Here is a 20,750-nt window from a genome sequence, read left to right on the forward strand (position 1 = left end):
GACAGTCCTGCAATTCTCCTAACTTCAACCATGTGCGTCTATTGTGAGTCAGACTAAAAGACTGAAGTGGAGCTTTTGCACAGCAAAGCAGCCTGGCACAAGGCCTCAAGAGTGTCAGGGACAAGCAGACAGCTAAGATCCTTGTAGGTTCTTCTTCCAGTTTATTTTTTCCCCATCAGAGAGCAGAGTCCTAATACTTTCATTTCCCAGTCATTTTGCCCCGAAATAATATAGCTCATTTGGATGGACAGAATTGGTACACAGTGGCACTCCTTCTGATACAGGGCTGCAAGCAACACTTTGCTTAGGGGCTTCTTTCTGCACCATCTGGTTTCAGTCCAAAGGTCTCTGCATGCTAAGGGGCTTCTTCGATGGGTCTGGAAATAGACCAACGTGGCACCACTTGAGTGGTTGAGGAAATGGTCCAGAGATTCTGGCTGCCTAGCTAACCCCACACTGCAGTGGAGAGGCTCTGATGTCAGGACCAATAATCCAGAGTATCTTGCACAACACTCAGGACTTTGGGGGAGAAATTAAGTGAAAAGGCTCACATAGGAACAGGTACTAGGATCCATATTTATTTAACTACCTTTTCTCCTGAGCATCCACACATTACTTTAATGAATTGGTCAAGGTGACTTCGTCTTCATTAAATCAGTAGGATTTTCAACCTACCACTTGGAACTTATTTTTATTTAAAGTTTTAGCTCAAGGTTCTCCAGAATCTGGGAGCTGAGAAAATGCCAATGGAAATAGGAAATATGAAACATCCAGGATCAATGGTAGACTTTTCTTCTTACTGTAACAGTGCTCTGGGGCACATTTCTTACCTTGCTATTTTTTTTGGAGACCAAGAAAATATTGCATCTATGTCAATCCCTACGTAAACCTCACAAAGCATAGGTCAAATTCTAACAAGCAGCCATGATACTCCAATTTTTTGTTCACAAATAAATCGACTGACTTCCTAATCGGAGTCATTGAGGGTAAGGAGCGAAGGATAGTGTCAGAGTGGGCCACTTGACAGGTGAACTTGTGAGGGGCTGGGAAAAGAAAATACATGTTCGTTAGAGCCTTTCCAACAAGCATCCCACAAACCCCCAAAGGTGGTAGACCCATTAACCATTTAAGAACATATTCAAGGAGTCAACCATCCCCCACCACCAGTATTAATCTGCATGCAGCCATAAGCAGGGCACTAGTTAGTTCCACTTATTGGTATAAAACAATCATATCTAAAAGGGAAAGATGGTTGACACCTATTATGGACCTCATCCATTAATTAATCATATCTAAAAGGGAAAGATAGTTGACATCTATTATGGACCTCATCCAGGATTAAGACAGGATGGTATTGGGTACTAACCCTGGCACCTCCATACCCTCAGCAAGTTATTTAACCTGTGACTTTGGTTCCCTCACCTTTAAAAAGGGATCGTAATAATGCCTGCCTCATAGGAGTGTGAGGAAGGTAAAATCAGTCAACACAACAAGTATTAGACAGTACTTGACTCCTAGGAAGTACTCAATAAATGTTAGGAATTAACACCTATCAGGTGCCAACCTAGTTATATTTACATATATTCTGTCACTTAATCCTTATAACAGCCTTAACCTAATAAATATTAATACCTCTCTTAAGGTATTATTATCACCATTTTGCAGATGAGGAAACAGTGGCTTAAAGGACTCTCCAAATTACTAGTGTAGCAGAGCTCAGATTTAAACATAGGTCATTCTGCTTGCACAGTCTCTGACCTTTCCACTGTACTCAACTGCCTTTATATAAGAACATTTTGTTTTTGCTATTTTTAGTAAGGAATAACAAGGGAAGCCTTAATGAGAAACACCAATGTTTAAGAAAATAACATCAATTAAAAGGAACCAGGATTTTAAACCTCCACTGTAAGCAGGAGGCTTTTAAAACAAACAACAAAACACAAAAAACAAACAAAAAGACTAGCCCGAGACAGACCTCTCTGCTCTGAGAAAAATTCCAAAAGAAATGTGTACACATTCACACTTGTGGCTGGAGTGTCTATGAACCCTCGAGGGTACAATGTCTTATTATTCATCATTGAATTCCCAGAGGCTAATGCGTTCTCAGTAAATGTTTGACAAATGTTTACTGAATGAATTAAACCAACCCAACAACAAAATGCCTCACTTGGAGTTGGCAAAATATATAGCATCTTTCCCAAATGATTTGTTGAACTTAAATTAAATCATTGAAGCTTAATAGATTAAATAAACTATTATAAATTTACCACTCTGTCCAAAGCATTTTACTGAAAATTCAAGTTATATAATTTGTCCCTTTTTTAAAAAGCATGACATTAATTTTGATAGATTGAGTTTTTTTTTTTTTTCCTACCTACATCTTTGGGAAGAGACTATAGTATGTTAACCTTTCACTTGGATTCCCAGAAGATGTGAGCCTCATCTGGGGGCTCAGCTTCGACAATCATCATTAAATCAGTCCACAGGGGAAAAAAAAAAAAGGAGTTTGCCTAGTCGGTAGTTCCTCTCTTTGGAATTTACTTCTGCTGGCAAAACCAAACCCCAGTAGTATTTTGATCATGTACACAAGAACTTCACATTTAAAATCCCCACAACCTTCAAAAATGACTCATCAAGGGCCAGGTGCAGTGGCTCACGCCTGTAATCCCATCACTTTGGGAGGCTGGGGTGGGTGGATCATGAGGTCAAGAGATTGAGACCATCCTGGCCAACATGGTGAAACCCCATCTCTACTAAAAATACAAAAAAAAAGTTAGCAGGGTGTAGTGGCATGTGCCTGTAGTCCCAGCTACTTGGGAGGCTGAGGCAGGAGAATCACTCGAACCCGCAAGGTGGAGGTTGCAGTGAGCCGAGATTGTGCCACTGCACTCCAGCCTGGGCGACAGAGCAAGACTCCATCTCGAAAAAAAAAAAAAAGACTTATCAAAATGGAGGTATGTATAGTAATAATGGTAAGGATACCAGTAAATATAAGATCCTTGATAATCTTAAATGATATGGCTTTCACAAAAGTGTAAATACTTTATCATCAACTCCAAAATCACATATTATATTTATCACAGTGCCTGGAAATAGTAGCTGACATTTATTGAGTTCTTACTAAGCTAAGTACCTTCAGTCATTAACTCAATCTTTGCAACAACCCTATGAAGATGTTCTATTATTGTCCAATGTCTTGCAGCTCAGAGGCATTTATCTTGTCCAGGGTAATATATGCCTAGAGGCAGATGTGGGATGTGTACTCTTGTCTAACTCTAGAACCTAAGTTTTTCTTCTAATTCAGGTAATGCTTTGCATACAATAAAATGCACAGGTCTTAGGTGTTCAGTTTGATGGGGGTGGATAATTGTGTATACCTATGAAACCATCACGAAAAACAAAACATAAAACATTTCCATCATTCCAGAAAATCCCTTCTTATCTCTTTCTAGTCAATCTCTACCCACTGGCAACCACTGACTTCTGTCACAGATTAATTTTGCCTGTTCTAGCACTTCATGAATAGAATTGCTTATTATTATTTTGTATCTGGCTTCTTTCAGTTAACACGCTCTTGAGACTCATCCAGGTTTTTGTATCAAGAGTTCATTCCCATTGATTGCTGAGTGGTATTCCACTGTATGGATGTGCCACTGTTTCTTTACCCATTTTCCTGTTGATGGATGTAGGGTTGTTTCCAGGTATTGGTCATTATAAATAAGGTTACTGTGAACATTCTGTTCAAGTCATTTGTGGACATTTGTTTTCACCTATCTTGGGTAAATACCTAGGCGTGGAAATGTTGGGTCATAGGATGGTGTATGTTTAACTTTACAACAAACTTAATTTCTTATCCCCTGTACTCTACACCTTCAGAATGGCACTAGCTTATTAACATGTTTCATTTTGCCTCTTATAAGACGAGTTCCTGAGGGCAGGGAACCCATTGCCAGTTCCTGAGATGCCTCCCACACAGTAAATGATTGCTGAATAAATGAATGACCATTGTTCATGCCCCTATTCCTTCTTTGGGTGTTACAACAGCATAAAAAAACTAGTTTCTGACATGCATGAAGAAATCTCACAAGCTAAAGGCTGTGAAATGTAGGCATTGCTCATTCAGGCAAGGTGAAGACTGCCCAGCCACCAGGTTCTATCTCCCAATCTTCTTTCTGACATGACCTTCCATAGAAAGTGAAGCCCTCTCAGTGATCCTGCAGGAGGAAACAGTTCCTGTTCAAGTGATACTACAGAAGGGGAGGAAGGTGTCAAGGCAATTGAGGTCACACGGTGGTTAGAATTACAGGATACTTCTGTCAAATAGAAGGTCAGACAAAGCGGCAACCCATGAAATCCTGACCTTCTGGAAGTCACCAGCAAAACCTCAGCACTGCTGGACTCCAGGGAAACATCCTCGAATAGACCTTACAAGAATAACTGATTTTGGTCAAAGGGCTATATGGGTTCTGCATGCAAAGGGAAAGCAAGAATAAACACTGAAGAGACAGTAGAATGTTGATGTTTTAAAAATGTAACCAGATTTAACATATAAGACAGGATTCTAAAAATAACACTAGGTTAAAAGTGGAGAAAGCTCAGGCACACTCCTCACACACACCCTGCCCACCTTTTAGGCAAAACTTTTAATTCCCATGAATCAGTTCATTTACTTTAAAATCACAGAATTGATACTGTAATTCACCTATACCTTCCTAGAAAGCAGTTAAATCATTGTTGATTTTCTATGCATAATAGAAAAGGATTGGTAACTCCTAAGAATAATTTAACATATCTGTTACCAAAGAAAGACCTTTGTTTCACATAAATCAAAACAAGGCTTTACCTCCTACTGGGCTCAGGTACTTTTGGCAACCTTAATTTGCTTTGGTCCCAGGTCACAGAGGACCTGGTCCCAGCTCAAAATTGAGGAATTCTAAACAAATTTTAGAATTCCTCAATTTTGAGGTTCAGAGTGGTGACCTAGTCTTCCTTTATCCAGACAGTACTGCTCTGAAGCCATCCTAGGCAGATGGATGTTTATCCTTTTCTTAAAATCTCCAGGGAAGTGAATTCTCTACAACATCCCTTGGTAACCTTCTCCAGGGTTTTATCAAATGTATGGTGAGGTAGTTGTGATGCAGAAGCCAATAAACATATTAACTATATGAGCCAAGCTACAAGCACTGGAAACGGGTATGTGTTTGGGCACCTCGCCTTAATGGTAGAGAGATGTATTTACAAAATAGGCTGCACAAACAGAAACCATTTGCCAGGAACAGATGTAGGAAGTTGATTCAAGAGAAATTGCCACAATAAATTCTGTTCCAACTCATGGGCAATGTGAATAAGTTATTGTTGGTTATAACATTTTTTTAAGTAAGTTTATTTCCTTGTCAATTCCTAGCTTTAGTTCCTAAATCAGGATTGTTAACAATGGAGGGGGAAAAAAAAGTCCATAGCTGAAAAGTTTTCAAATGACTAGGATTCTGTGAAAAACTAGGTCTTAGCAAACAAAACATACATGTTGTTATAACAGTTTACTTCTTTCTCTGTATATTACACCTTTTCTGCAACGATTGTGTAATTTTTTATAATTGGAAAAAAAAGATAACCATCAAAATAAATGTAAAATGTAAACCAACTTCTGGTGAAATTATTTGGGGGAAAGATGTAGCCATATATCTGACCAGGGTGCTTTTAACTGGAAATGGACATTTAACTAGGCTTTAAAACAACTAATTAAAAACAGAAAACGCACAGAACTCTCTCTAAAAGCCTCTGTGCTAGGACTTCCTGTTGAACCCCCGATATCACAGCAATCTCTCCATGGAGATGACCCGCATGCAGGGCACCCATTTGCTCCCAGTGCAGAAGCTCCCGTGCACACAGTATGCCACAATAACACTACTATTTAAAGGGAGAGGGGAAAAAGGTAATGCCAAAATACATCTTAGAGGAAGAGGAAAATATCCCACCCCCAGAGCGTGCTCCAGGTGTTGAAATTTTGTAACCACTCCCCTGTCCCACCAGCAAAAGTTTTATTCCTCTGGCAATTCGGAGTAAAGCCGGCGTCAGGTATAATTTCATTTTCATGATTTAAGTGTTGCTGCAGGACAAGGAACACACTATTTAAGTAACTGTCTTAAGATCTGGAGCAAGTAGGGGTTGGGGGTAGGCGTGCCCCTCAACGCACTTCAGGAACCTTTCCTACAGAAACAAATCCAGTAAAATTAAGAAAGGCAAGGCGTTCTCAACACAGCAGGGGCCCTGGTGGGAAGCAATTTATCAAAATTAAAATATTTCACAGATCATTTCTTCCGAAAAGTTTTCATGCTGTCAATAATCAACAATTATTTTCCTCTTGGAGTGGCAGCTACTGCCTCTCTAATAAAAAGTCAAGGCCCAGGAGTGTCAGGAGACCCTCGGAGCACGCCACCTGCCCCCATCAGCCGGGGTGCTGGCCATGAAAGCCCCTGGGAGCCTTCCTCGAGACAGGGCTTTCCAGAGTCGCCGCAGAGCCCGAAATAGACGCGCTCCAGAAAGCAGCCGGCCGGCCCCCGCCTCCCACTCCGTGCCCCGCCGCCCTCCGCACTCACCATCGCCACTCGCCTCGCGGCCGCCGCCCCAGGACTGCTCGGGGCTCCAGGCCGACGCCAAGTTCAAACCTCGCCGCCGCTCCAAGGAGGCGGCGCCGGGCATCGCCGGCGGGGCCCAAGGCGCTCAACAATGGGCGGCCCAGCAGCGCCCCGCGCCACCGCGCCCCGGCTATGGCTGCACGGCGGGCTGGGGGAGCGCGGCTGGAGGACGCTGATCCCGCGCGGAGCGCCGAGGATGCGGGGTGCTCACACACCTCGCGTCCCTCCCGGGCCCGCGCAGTCCACCCGGCGCCCGCCGCTCCCGAAGAGCCGCGCTGGCTCGGCGCTGGCTCGGCGCTTGCTCGCCACCAGGTAATCCCACAGGAAGCCTCCCGGATTGGCCCGGGAGCTCAGGACCGGATTTGCATTTCAATGGCAAAGAAGGCTCCCTAAGGTTTGAAAACGGATTCTGGGGTGGAAGCGTCGCGCTCCACTCGCCCCTCCGGGGTCCTCGGGTCCTTGCGGTATTAAGGGGACCGAAGCACACACGCTCAGTCCCTCTGCCCATTCAATCAGAAAGGTGCCTTAATTACCCTCCCCCCACTGTAAAATGCAGAGGAATCCAAAAGCAAAATAGCAACTTTAGGAAGCCCGCGCTCGCTTTTCAGAGGCTATACAGTTAGTAATTGATCAAATGAAGCATGAATGAAGCAAGGTAAAAAGTTCACAGCTAAAAAAAAAAAAAAAAAAGCTCGCATTACAAGGAAAATAGCCATCCTTTTTCTCAGCATGCCCTCTTCTCAGTGTAAGTCACAGCAGAGATGCAGGTGGTGGTGAATGCCGCTGAAGCCTCCCTTACCGGCCTGTTTTTGTTTCCATAAGCACCGTCTCTGATTAGACAAGAGACGTGATTCCTTCGGTCGTCATGACTGTAATTTCAAGAGATTTTTGATTCAGCTTTGCAAACTTTGGAATTTTAGAAAATCCATTTGCATTTATTTTGCATTTATGATATAGACGTCCAGTTAATATTCTAAAGGAAGGGATGGTGCTAGTTTAAGTTTCATCTTTCTTCAAAGGTTCTTCCAGCCTCTTTCAACGGAGGTAGGAACTTTTTCCCCTCAGAGTCCTCTCTTAATTGCTCTCACGTGTCTTCTTCAGAGATGAAAGTAACAGTAAGGTTTGAAATTGGCTTTATTCTAATTCAAGCAGAATCTCTGTTGTTAAATGTCCAGGTTCTATATTTAAGGTAATAAATATACATATGGACACAGAGAAGACCTTACTAGGTAGGAAATAGAAACCTTCCTTACCAAACAGCTGATACCACATTTGCCTTTACTTGTCTGTGCTCTTATATCCTGGCACAATGCAGAATTAGCACATTAGCAGCCACGGCAACCGCTGAATAACCTCTTTACTGAAACCTTCATGGACAGGCTCCTCCCCGCCATAAAGTATTATCTTCCTTAAAACCGTATTTTGTTTTACCTATGGTATCACACGCAGGTATCAACACATACACACCTGTCACGCAGTCATAGGGTAACCACAAACATTGTTGCTAGGCATTGGAAGCAGAGAGGTTAACATGGTTTGTTCTGTGTCCTCATGTCCTGTGGGAATCTTGTTTGGGGGAGAGGGAGGTGATGTCCAGAACTTAAGCTTTGAAGAAATAGACAGCCCCTGCAGTTTATAACGCACATTGCCGCTGCCACTGCGTGTGTTGGGGGCGGGGGGAATAAGAAGTATCAGCTGGAGAATACAGCCAGGAGTTCTGTGGGCAGAACAGATAAGGCCTCCTCTCCTGCTGCCGCCTTATCTTGTTTTCTAAGTGCTCTGGGTCAGGTGAAATCTCATAAGGGTGGAACAGATCCCTCTACTTCTGTGTGAAACATCACTGTAAATTGGTGATTAAAAACACACTTTGGGTCCAAATCTCACCTCCCACACAGCATGGATGTTACGCCAGTGAAATTCATCACTATGACCAGAGGTCCCTGGGCTTCCTTTGTAACATAGATTCTGGAAAAACACTTTTAACTTGTATCTGCAATATAGAGGCATCATCTGATATTTTTAGATGGAAACAAACAACTTGTCTCATGGGATCAAAAGTAAGACATGAAGAAATTTCAGCAACAATACAAAAGTATGCTAATGTCTCTCTGCATGAGCTGGGGGTTAGTTTCCTCAACTGGTGCCTCAGTTCTCCTGCAAAGTGGTCTGTCCCTTCCTTCACAAAACGAAAGAATGACCTGAAATAGTTACACATATCATGTATGTGTATGTGTAAACTCCCAGCCACTATTAAAGATGTTCTCTGTAAAATCACACTGTCCCTTTAGTTCCTGTATTAAGACTGCTTTCAGAAATAATGCATCACATTAGAATCCAAAGCATTTTACTTTTTATTAAAATCAAGTATATTAATGAAGAAATAAAGCTTTAAAAATGCTAAAATATTTTGGGAGAAAGTTACACATAGGAAAAAAGTGCACAGCCTGTCTTAGAAAGGGTGTACATGGCCAGTCTGGAACTTGTAATTTGTATTTTTCTTTTGTTTGAAAGTTTTTATTTTAAACATTTTAATGGACAGATGATTCACATGCCATTAAAATTTACACTTTTCAAAAGACATTTTTAAATAGGCTACCATTTTTTTGCTCCCTTTCCTTCCCCAAAGCCACCTCTGGTGCTGGACTGTGTTGTGGAAAGGAAAGACCAGAGAGACTGGAATAAGTCCCCAACATGGTAGAGCAGCACAGCACCCACCTGCACAGAGGTATACCAGAATGAGGTGTGCAAGGTCCCGCAGGTGGTCCTAAGTCAAAAACAGGGAGTTAGTGACAGAACCCACAACACTGACAGCCAGAACAGCACTGTGTGCATTTATGCCAAGTCAGTTTCCTCCTTTCTCTCTTAAACATTTCAACCTACCAATCCAAATGTCAATGTAAGATAAATATAATAACCTGCAAAAATACTTAAAATCAGATCAAATTAGAGTATGCTTATTGAGGATCTAGTATATTCAGAAGGGTCTGATTCATATTGTATACATATAGATATTTAGAAGTTTGTTTTTTTACTACAGTTGATTACTTAGGAGGGACCTGTGAGAATGAGTATCTTTTTCAGACAAAAAGCTCTAGAAATTTCAGATGACTGTCATACATCTCTAAATTCTAGATTCAGCACTTATTCTTTGAATTATTTCATCTTAATTTAAAGCCTAATACATTTTCAGTTTGTCTAATACATTTAATTAATTGTATATTTAAAAAGAGTACATCTAGAAATCATACATTATTTGGGTTCTGAATTTATTCACAAGTTTAACTTTTTTATATATTATGGCAATTTGGTTTTGTAACATTTGTTATACTTTAAAATGTTCAACTAAATTTCACTTAGAAATAGTCTATGAGGCTGGGCTCATGCCTATAATCCCAGAATTTTGGGAGGCTGAGGTGGGAGGATCACTCAAGACCAGCCTGGGCAACATAGGGAGACGCCATCTCTACAAAAAATAAAAATAAAAAAATTAGCCAGGCGTGGTGGCATGCACCTGTGGTCCTAGATATTAATGATAGGGAGGCTGAGGCAGGAGGATCATTTGTGCCTAGGAGTTTGAAGCTGCAGTGAGCTAGGGTCGTGTCACTGCACTCCAGTGTGAGCAACACAGCAAGACCCTGCCTCTAAAAAAAAAAAAAAAGACCAGGCGCGGTGGCTCAAGCCTGTAATCCCAGCACTTTGGGAGGCCGAGACAGGCGGATCATGAGGTCAGGAGATCGAGACCATCCTGGCTAACACGGTGAAACCCTGTCTCTACTAAAAAATACAAAAAAAAATTAGCCGGGCGAGGTGGCGGGCGCCTGTAGTCCCAGCTATTTGGGAGGCTGAGGCAGGAGAATGGCGTGAACCCAGGAGGCGGAGCTTGCAGTGACCTGAGATCCGGCCACTGCACTCCAGCCTGGGCAACAGAGCGAGACTCCGTCTCAAAAAAAAAAAGAAGTCTATGATTACTTCTATACTTTATTTTATTTTATATTGAGATGGAGTCTCGCTCTGTCACCCAGGCTGGAGTGCAGTGGTGCGATCTCAGCTCACTGCAACCTCCACCTCCCTGGTTCAAGCAATTCTCCTGCCTCCCGAGTAGCTGGGATTACAGGTGCACACCACAATGCCTGGCTAATTTTTGTATTTTTAGTAGAGATGGGTTTCACCATGTTGGCCAGGCTGGTCTTGAACTCCTGACCTCAAGTGATCCGCCCATGTCAGCCTCCCAAAGTGCTGGGATTACAGGCGTAAGCCACCGCGCCCAGCCTATATTTTAAAATATTACTAAATTTTACTTAGAAATAGACTACCATTATTTCTTACCAATTCAGTTTGACATTCCTTCTATTATTCCAACTAAAGTTTTGATGTGAAAAAATTATTTGAAATGTAAGAATCTTTGCTAAATAATTATTAACTCTTTCTTGCCACAGTTATACAATAAATTCCCTGGTTCATCTATACCAAGCTTGCCCAGTCCTCAGCTTGCAGGCCGCATGTGGCCCAGGATGTCTTTGAATGTGGTCTTAAAAAAATTCATGAAATTTCTTAAAACATTATGAGATTTTTTTGTGGTTTTTTGTTGTTGTTGTTTTTTAGCTCATCACCTATTGTTAGTGTTAGTGTATTTTAGGTGTGGCCCAAGACAATTCTTCTTCTCCAGTGTGTCCCAGGGAAGCCAAAAGATTGGACACCCCTGTTCTATACTGTTCTTTTCAATGTTGACACCTTAGAGAAACAATGTCTATGTATAAGTTGAAAGTCAGTTTTAGGAACTGTTTAATGACCAATATAAACAACACACTACAAAGAAAGAACACACTTGAAATATAGATTGTTTGCTTAGGAGAGAAAATATTAGGAGGAACAAATGATGTGCTGCTTTCTCAAATGGGTGTTGGGGTTTAGTGTGAACAATATATAACTTCTAGCATAATATTCACTTTCATAAATATTTTGATTTTTTGGAACCACTCACAACAAAATGAAAAACAAGTGAACAACCATCCTAGGTGTCCTAGGATAAGATGTTAAAATGGAAACTTTAGGGAAATGCATTCAAGGCCACGCCAACCCCTTAGAAATGATCTATTTCATGTAGTGAACATGAAGGAGGAAAACTGTAATTTCTTTCAGCGTCTCAGAGTTACTTTGTCTTTTCAAATGCCTTTTAACATGTCTATCACAGTCTTTTCCCTTAAATAGGCCAGTGAGCCCCCAGATCCTCTGAGCTGATACCTGCCTCACCCTCTCTCTGGATAAAGTCTCTTTGGTTGGCAGCTATTTCACAGCGACCAAAGCACCTCCAGGTTTTCTGTTGTTCTTTATAGCCCCAGGACTAGGGTCCCAAGTAAAGGCCTTAATGCATCCTGGCTGTTATCCCGAAAGCTATGTAGAATCTTGCACAGGTGAGAACCCAAAGAAAAGAGAGAGGAGGACTAGGTAGGTGCAAGTTATTCACTATGCCACTACCAAAGTATGTTAGCACAGCAGTCAACTACAATGTACGTGGAGCCTGTATCAAACCTGTATAGGTTTAAACAGAGGCAAAAAGGTTAGGAAAGAACAGAGCAACAATACTAGCAGAATGAGACCTACAGGGATAGCCTCAGAGGGTGAAGGTAGCCAGCAAGTTCTTGTCCTCATGGAGATACGGAACACAAAGGACCCTGTCAAGGCGATGGGGGTCACTGGTTAAATAACGGTCACTCAGGTCAGCAGCCCCAAGTCATAAAGGAGACAAGAATTGACAGCATTCTTTTGGGGAAGTCTTGGTTGAAAGATTGGAAATGCATCCTGTAAATTGGAAGCAACCTAAATGTTCATGTAGAAAATGGTACATTCATTGCAAAGGATATTATGCAGCATTTAAAGTGAAAGAGGGGGGTCCTATATGTGTTGACATGGAGAGATGTCCACATTATCTAGTGAAAAAGCTTCCCATTTGCTGTCTACATCCACCAGTACATACAATATTTGTTACATGTTTTATAAATATCCAGAAAAACTTCATGGAGGAAATGCTAAACTATTGTGGCATTGCAGGGAGAAGAATTCTGGGTGATAAATAAAAATTTATCATTTGTTTTAAACACTTCTATAGACTTTGAGGATTTTTTTAAAGCAAGAACTATGATTTACTCTTTGAATTACATTTGTATAATAAACATTTTAATAATTTTAAAAAGCATCCTGGGTTCTAAAGTAGTTCCATCAAATAAGTTAATTTTGATTAACTGAATATTTTACTTTCTGCCTACCCATTTCTATTCCTTTCTTATGCTGAGGCATAAGACAACCCAAGAAAAATGTTCAGAGTCAAAACTCGACTGAACTGTCGCACCTTGAGGGTAAAGGCAATTTCCCAAGAGCCTGGGTCCTCCGAGGCTAACAGAGAAAGAAAGAAGAAAAGGTAGAAAATGAAAAACAGACAAGGGGAAGAAAGAGAGAGAAGGCCGGGCGCGGTGGCTCATGCCTGTAATCCCAGCACTTTGGGAGGCCGAGGTGGGTGGATCATGAGGTCAGGAGATCGAGACCATCCTAACATGGTGAAACCCCGTCTCTACTAAAAATACAAAAAATTAGCCGGGCGTGGTGGCAGGCGCCTGTAGTCCCAGCTACTCGGGAGGCTGAGGCAGGAGAATGGCGTGAACCTGCGAGGTGGAGCTTGCAGTGAGCCAAGATGGCACCACTGCACTCCAGTCTGGGCAAGAGAGCGAGACTCCATCTCAAAAAAAAAAAAAAAAGAAAGAAAGAGAGAGAAAAGAGATGGAGGAGGAATGAGGAATGGGGAAGAGAAAGGGGGAAAGAATGAGGGAAATTTGCTGGAGGGTGAAGGCAGGGAGGGAGGTCAGGAGAAACACTATAAGGAGAAAACGCAGACTTCTATGAATGAGAATTTGTGCGGGAACACAAATGTTACATTGCCCCAAAGAAGAACACACACCAGGCTGTTAATATAAGTTACCTGGGAAAGGTGGGGCAGGGAAATGATTAACTTTATGGTTTCATTTATGTTGTGTTCTAGTTATCTGTTACAACATCAAATAAAAATTTTTTAAAAATAAAACACATGCATATAGATGATTATGAAAAAGAAAAAAAAAAAAAAAACTAGTTGGCAAAACTACCTTGATTGTAATTTGGGCATGTCACAGCCTAAAACTTCTACCCTTCACCTACATTCATGGGCAAATAAATATGACATTTGTTATCAGAGGCTTTTATATAATGTGGTAAAACAAGGGCTTTCAGATAAAATTTTAATGGAAAACTGTGAAATTCCAGAAGTTATCAGGTTTATATGCCACCAGCATCTTGGATGGCACTGTCTAGAAAAGTAAATAAAAATCAGTTATTACTGCATTGACTGGTAAAAACTGTCCACACTGGTCACTGCTCACATATGCACATTTTCCTCATTTGTCATTGCTATGTCACCAACCACATTACACCTTTTTCTTTCCTGGAGACAAGGAATTAATTTCTATGCCTAGAATAATTTGACAGCATAATATAAGGAGAGCTCAGTGCTAGACATGACTTAGATAATCATCAAACTTTTCATTCCACTTACATTTAAGCTGGCAGAGTATCATTCAGGAAGTTTCAAAATAGCTTAAGATAAGGGAATTTTCTCATTCTCCTTTCTTTTTTTTTTTCCTTCTTATCTTCCTTTCTCTCTCCTTGACCCATTTCAATTCAACTGCCACCTACTAAGAACCTGTTATATGCCAGGGATAGGGATATGAAGATGGATGAAGTCCAACCCTAACTTCAAGGAACTCACAGTGTGGTGGAAAACCCAGGTATCTAAAGAAATTATTTCAGTCCCATGTGCTAAGGATGGTGGAGTGTGGTGGTCAAAAGTGTGGACTGAATTCAAGATCTTGCCTGCTGGGGGTGAGGTCAGTTGATCTCACTAAGCCTCAGTTTTTCCTCTGTGAAAATGGTAATTACATCTTCTACAGAAGGTTTTTATAAAAATTAATATGGGATAATCATTGAGTGTGTGTCCGGGGGCAAGGTAACAGTGAGATATTAACTGCTTACTCATAACATTGACTTTTCCAGTAACCTTCATCTTTCTTCCCAGTCAGTGTAATTCACTGACCAAAGAAAAACAAGAGAACACAACAGAACTCATAGAACAAAGGAATCCAGGCACCAGACTTAAGGTGTGCAAGAATACTCAATTAGAGCCAGTTTTTCATCCCAGCAGACGTTACAGCTTTCTAGGACTGAAGAAGAAAGGCAAGGAGAGCCAGAGGGAAAGTGGAGGGGAGTTAGGGGTCTTACGTGGAGTAAGATGGAAGCTCCAGAGAGGCAGAGAGAGTTGAGGGCACAAAGGATGTGGTCCCTGGTCCCAGGCAACACTCCGGAGAACTGGCTCAGTCCCAGAGTCCCTGCGAGCCCAGCATAGAGTGGAAATGAAAGAAATGTCTGTGTGGTGCACCTGGGCTGGAGAGAGTGTCATGCCTTCTACCAATCTTTCCAGTCCAGAGTGGTTCAGGAGAGGCAAACTGTTTCTGGTAAGCCAAGAGGGCACAGATTCCTAATCCATCTGAAAAGGCTGCAGATACCAACATCCCAACACCAGACACCAACCAGACACTAGCATGGGGAATAGTGACAAGAATACCAAAGGTTCAGTCTCATCCAGACACACAGACACGTACGCGGGCGCGCGCGCACGCACACACACACACACACACAAACACATGCACACATACCCTAGACTCTGCCTAAGCCTCTTACAACTTAGCTGCAACCCCAGGAGCTAGAGGGGATCCTGAATTGGCTGATACTAAGTTTCTGTCTCCCAGCTGAATGAGGTCTCAAAATAGAAATTATGGTCAGTTTTTTTTTTTTTTAAAGAAACAGTTACATTTCTCACTTAATTATGTCTGTGGTTCATTATTTGTACCTAGCAAACATGCTAAGTGTTCAATACTATGCCTGGCACATGACAGCTGAAAATAGTGGCTATCATAATTTTGATAAATAGTTCTATCTGTTGGTAGCAAGCAGAGGAGAGGATATTTATGTCAGGGAAGGATGTGCAGGACATGTTTGGGAGAGGTCCTGAAGGATGTGCATGAACTTGCTAACTAAGAGGAGGGGAGGAATAGTTCAGGGCAGAAAGTTTGAAGATCTCAAAGCATGAAACAGCACAGGCCAATTGTGGAACTGCAAGTAACATCTCTAGGGCATGGGCAGGTGGCAGTTGATAATAGATGGAAAGGCAGATGATGGAAAATAATGGCCCTTTAGGCCATCTTCAAGATCTAGACTTTATATTGTAGGCAAAGAGAAATCACTAAAACTTTTACACCAGTGTCATGATCGGATCTGCACTGTTCAAGACATCATGCTGACAGCATGTTGAGGATATTGAATGGGAGGTGCCGGGCTCATTGATTTTGATCATAATGACTTTGTCACCAAGGTGGAATCCCATTTCAGTTGAGACAGCATTGCATCATGGTTAAAAGTGTAGTCTCTGAAGCAGAATATGTAAATTTGAGTCCTGGCTGCAGTGCTTATGATGTGACCTTGTGCTGACCACTTACCCCATGAAGCAGCTTTCTCATCTATAAAATGAGAGCTAAACATTGAATCCGAATCATAGAGTTGCTGAAGTTCGAGATGTAATACTTTATATGAAGCACTTAGGACAGTCTCTGCCATAAAGGAAGTGCTTATTGAATTTTAGCTCTTATTAATCAGGCAGCACTTAACATGAATGGGGGTGAGTGATGATTATGTGGGAGAAATAGGGTAATGTCTTTCACTTGTGGTATTTACTTAAATTTTGGTCCCCAAGCAAAATTTCAGAGAAGAAAATCCACTTTGTAAATTCATTTGTAAAAGGTACAGGTCAAGCTGCAATCCAAACAACAAAACCTCACCAGCTTGAAACTGATTCTGGCTGTTTGCGCTGGAGAAAGTGTTTTTCCTTTTCAACCTTGAAGCTCTCAACAGGGTTGACGTGAATTACTAACAGCTGCCACCTCCTATTAGCGGCAACAACCTTCTGGAAGAAGGTGAAGTGTGCTTGGTATGTGAAGGGCATTTGACTCTTTGAAAAAGACATGTGATCTAGGCGACAATGAGTACTGATGGCCCAGAATCCTGAAAGGTAAAACTCCACGAGTGACAGGTCCTTAACAGCATGGGTTCAACTGGAGTGCATTCAAATACTGGTAGGTCCTTGTCACTGAGGAGAATGTGCCTGGGGAGCATGGGGAGGTGGTGTGTGCAGGGTGGACAGGCTGAGCTGGATGGCATTCAGAACCTAACCTGTGCCTGAGCAGAAGTGAGAATATTATTTTCTGTTGAGACAAGTGAGTATTTTAATTGATGATGTCCAAAAAGCACAAGACTTGAGGACTGAAATCTTTTCTGGGACATAATCCCATATGTTCTAATGGAAGCTTTTTTTTTTTCTTCTAGAAAAATATTCATGTTTTAATGACATAGATGAAGTTAAGTAAAGGCTTGGGGGAGGTATGAGGAAGGGGAGGCATAGAAGATTTAGACATGGAATTCGGTGCAGTTCCTATCCTTGGCTTGCAATTTGTATTTTAACAAATACTGCTTCCCTGTCTGAGAAGCTGCCTGATGACTGGGTGGGGAAAAAGAGTCAGGGAAACAGTGTAGTCAACGAGATGAAAAGGAAGAAAGACTAGGCCAGAGTAGACCTGGGATGGAAGACACTAGCATGCCTGGAGGGCAGTGGGTGGGGGATTTTAAGACTAGATTGAGGTATCTGACTCTAATCTTATGTGATAAGTAAGGAGACAGGAGAACTAGAAATAGAGAAAGGGACACTGTCATAAATTGGCATGCAAATTGAACAAATGATTTATAGAAATCTGTTTTAATGACTGATAGCATCATGTTTTTCCATTGCTACAAACTTATCAGTTATTTATTAAGAACTGCTTCGCTGACCAAGAGAATCATCAAAGACACCAAAAATGATTTCTTCATAACAAGAAAAAACATCAACAAGAAAACTAAAATTACTTTTAAAAAATTGCTCATTGATTTGGCACTTCATGTCTTTGCATCATATTCGAATTTTGGGCCTTTCAAAAAGGACCTGTGATTACTTTTATTCATAGCATCAAAACACCCATCCAACTGACTTAGTTGTCTTCTTAACACTTTGGTATATGAAGTCTTGACTACATATATTGAAATGTCATCAACATTGCCATACACTGCTTTAAAAAAAATCAAAGTGCTATGAAAGTGAAACTTCAAGAGATAAAAGCAAGAAAAGTCGCTAGGGTAAAACTAATTGGGGTTCCTGAAATGCAAATGACTTCCTTTGATGATTTACTCCTACTGAGGTCCAGACAATATGCTATTAAATGTCTACAAATTTTCTAAAAGGGGCTAAGTCTTATTTTGTGCTCTATGTCAGCAAAAAAAAAAAAAAAAAACCCTTATGTTTACTTGTAAACCTTAATATTTATGTTTGAAAAGAAAATTTTTCCATTAGCTAGTTGGCAGTTTCATTGGACTTGAAGTGCTGGCCTCCTTGGCTCTCAAAGGAAAAACAGAAATTAAATGTAGCTCCTGTTTACCTTTTTTGGCAGTCTCACTTAAATTATTGATTTAAAAATCTAATTCGCCTCTCTTATTCTTTAAAAACCTACAAACAATGTGCTTCTAAAAGGGATTCTAGCCAGTAACCACTATAATAACTCTTCAGAGTACTTAATTTTCTCAGATCTCTTTCATTTGCCTCAAATCACACATTTTATTTTAGATTTTCACGAGTAGATTCAAGCAAGAGGAAAATTTTTCTTGACTTTCCAGTTTATTTGCTTTTAAGCACAACTTTCTCCCCGTAGGTGTTCAGGAAACTGTTCTACTCCAAGCCGGATGTGAGTGTTATTCCACATACTTCAGCACTTTTGCCTAGAAACCAGAAGATAAGATGGAGGGAAAGTATGTTTTTAAAGTTCTTATAGTCAGCACATTTGGGCGGTGTCCAACATGTGCTTGTATTGGCCAAAGGCAAGAAGATAACAGAGTCCTGAGCAGATTCTAGCAGGCTCTTGGCTGCCATTTCTTGATTGTGGACCAAAAATCATGGCAATACAGACTTGCCCACAAAAAGCTGTGCCATAGTCTATTGGTAAGAGAAGCAGCCACCATGTATTTTGTGCCACCTGGCCATTCACCTCGTCTGGTTCTTTATATACTTTTTTTCTAATTTTTACAATAATACCTTAAGGTAGCTATTATCAGTCCTGTTTTATAGAAGAGAAAATGAAGCTTTCAAGTAACTTCCCAAGGTCCAACAGTAAAGAAGGCAGAGAATGAAGACTCAGAGAAGCCTGCCCAACTGCAAAGCCCATGCTTTTCTCTCACACCACCCTGGTGTGAGAGAACCAAGATGTGCTGCAGGTTAAACTATTTTAATAAGAGGACAAAGTTTGCTATCTCCCAGAGGGTAATGGAAAGTGGACACATTCATTCTCTGCAGGCAAAGACTTTATTCCTATTCAGGGCACTAAGAAAAACCAAGGTACATATAAACCCTTTTTACCTCATAAGTCTAAAGGGGGATGGACAAAGCCCCAGATGTCTCCAGAATGATTTTTCCTCAGTAAATGGGAATTTATTCAAATTTTCCTTAAAAATTGTGCCTTTCCACATAACTTTGCCTGATTTCATCTTAATTTGCTAAGCTATAAGCGTCAGAGTTTCTTTTTTCTTTTTTCTCTCTTTTTTATTTATTTATTTTTTAGACGGAGTCTCGCTCGGTCGCCCAGGCTGGAATGCAGTAGTGAGATCTCGGCTCACCACAAGCTCCGCCTCCCGGGTTCAGGTCATTCTCCTGCCTCAGCCTCCCGAGTAGCTGGGACTATAGGCGCCTGCCACCATGCCCGGCTAATTTTTTGTATTTTTAGTAGAGATGGGGTTTCACTGTGTTAGCCAGGATGGTCTCGATCTCCAAGGGTCAGAGTTTTCTAACGACCTTTAATGAGTCAAATAATTACCATTTTACAAGCATGTCCTGGTTTCCCTCCATTTTCCTTTGTCTGAGTTTCGGTCCTTTCCTAAACGCCAATCTCTGCTATGGAAATTCTAGCCAATCTCCCAGGACCTGCAAAATATATTCCTTTCTCAATGAAATGCCTCTGATCCTCATCCAAAAGCAACTTCTCTCTTTTCTAAGTGTTCAAAACTGCATCATTCAATAATCTACTATAGCCTTTATCACATTTTAACTTTAATAAAGCTATTGATACCGTTAAAACAAAAATCTTCCCCCCTAGATGAAGTGGGTTAGGAGCAGGGATTCTGCCTCATTCATCTCTGATACCACATGGTGAGTAGCGCACACAGGTATGGTTGAATTCATGTTCCTAGAACACTAGACACATGCCCATCACCTCATTTTTATAAGGCTAGGTTGTCCTCCTTGTCCCTCTTTGTTTTTGTAAGTCCCATTCTTCCAAGATCTTTTCTCAGTTGCTCCAGCCATTTTTTCCACGAATTTATGAACCAAACTTTTGGTACTTACCATAAAACTGCTGAGAAGCATATGTGTATGCCCTGTATTCCCAACGAGATCTACTCCTGGGGCTAATCTATCTGAATATTATTCTTGCTACTGACAACAGCTTCCATTTATTGGCCAGTGTTTCAGGCAGTCTGCTGAGTGTTTTATTTTCCTTATCCTGTTTAATCCCTTGAATAACTTTAGGATCCCCTGACTTTGTTCCTCAGCCTGTGTCAGCTCTCAGCCTTCTCTACTATCATCTATGTACTTACCTACCTATCTATCCTCTAACTACGCATCTATTGATTGATTGATGACAGGGTCTTACCCTGTCACCCAGGCTGGATTACAGTGGCATGATCACAGCTCACTGCAGCCTCAAAGGGATCCCTGGGCTTAAGGGATTCTTCTGCCTCAGACTCCTGAGTAAGTGAGACTACAGGCACACATCATCATGACCAGCTAATTTTAAAATTTTTTATAAAAATGGGGCCTCTATGTTGCCTAGGCTGGTCTTGAACTCCTGGCTTCAGGTGATCCTCCCATCTTGGCTTTCCAAAGTGCTGGGATTATGGGCATCAGCC

The 20,750-nt window shown here is 41.3% G+C and overlaps 1 protein-coding gene across 3 annotated transcripts in view; it reads right to left on the bottom strand.

The window, feature by feature from the left end:
* SHROOM3 (shroom family member 3) overlaps positions 1-20,750 on the bottom strand; it is a 203,375-nt gene that overhangs the window by 89,738 nt on the left and 92,887 nt on the right. The window contains exon 1 of one of the 3 annotated variants that reach the window (XM_033214358.1): positions 6,597-7,101. The exons of the other annotated variants lie outside the window; for them this stretch is intronic. The gene's annotated coding sequence lies outside the window, so the exon portion shown is untranslated. Of the gene's footprint in view, positions 1-6,596; positions 7,102-20,750 lie in introns of those variants that run through there. 3 annotated transcript variants of the gene reach the window in all.

Source organism: Trachypithecus francoisi, unplaced genomic scaffold (genome assembly GCF_009764315.1).
Source record: "Trachypithecus francoisi isolate TF-2019V2 unplaced genomic scaffold, Tfra_2.0 Lachesis_group1, whole genome shotgun sequence".
Classification (NCBI taxonomy): Eukaryota; Metazoa; Chordata; class Mammalia; order Primates; family Cercopithecidae; genus Trachypithecus; species Trachypithecus francoisi.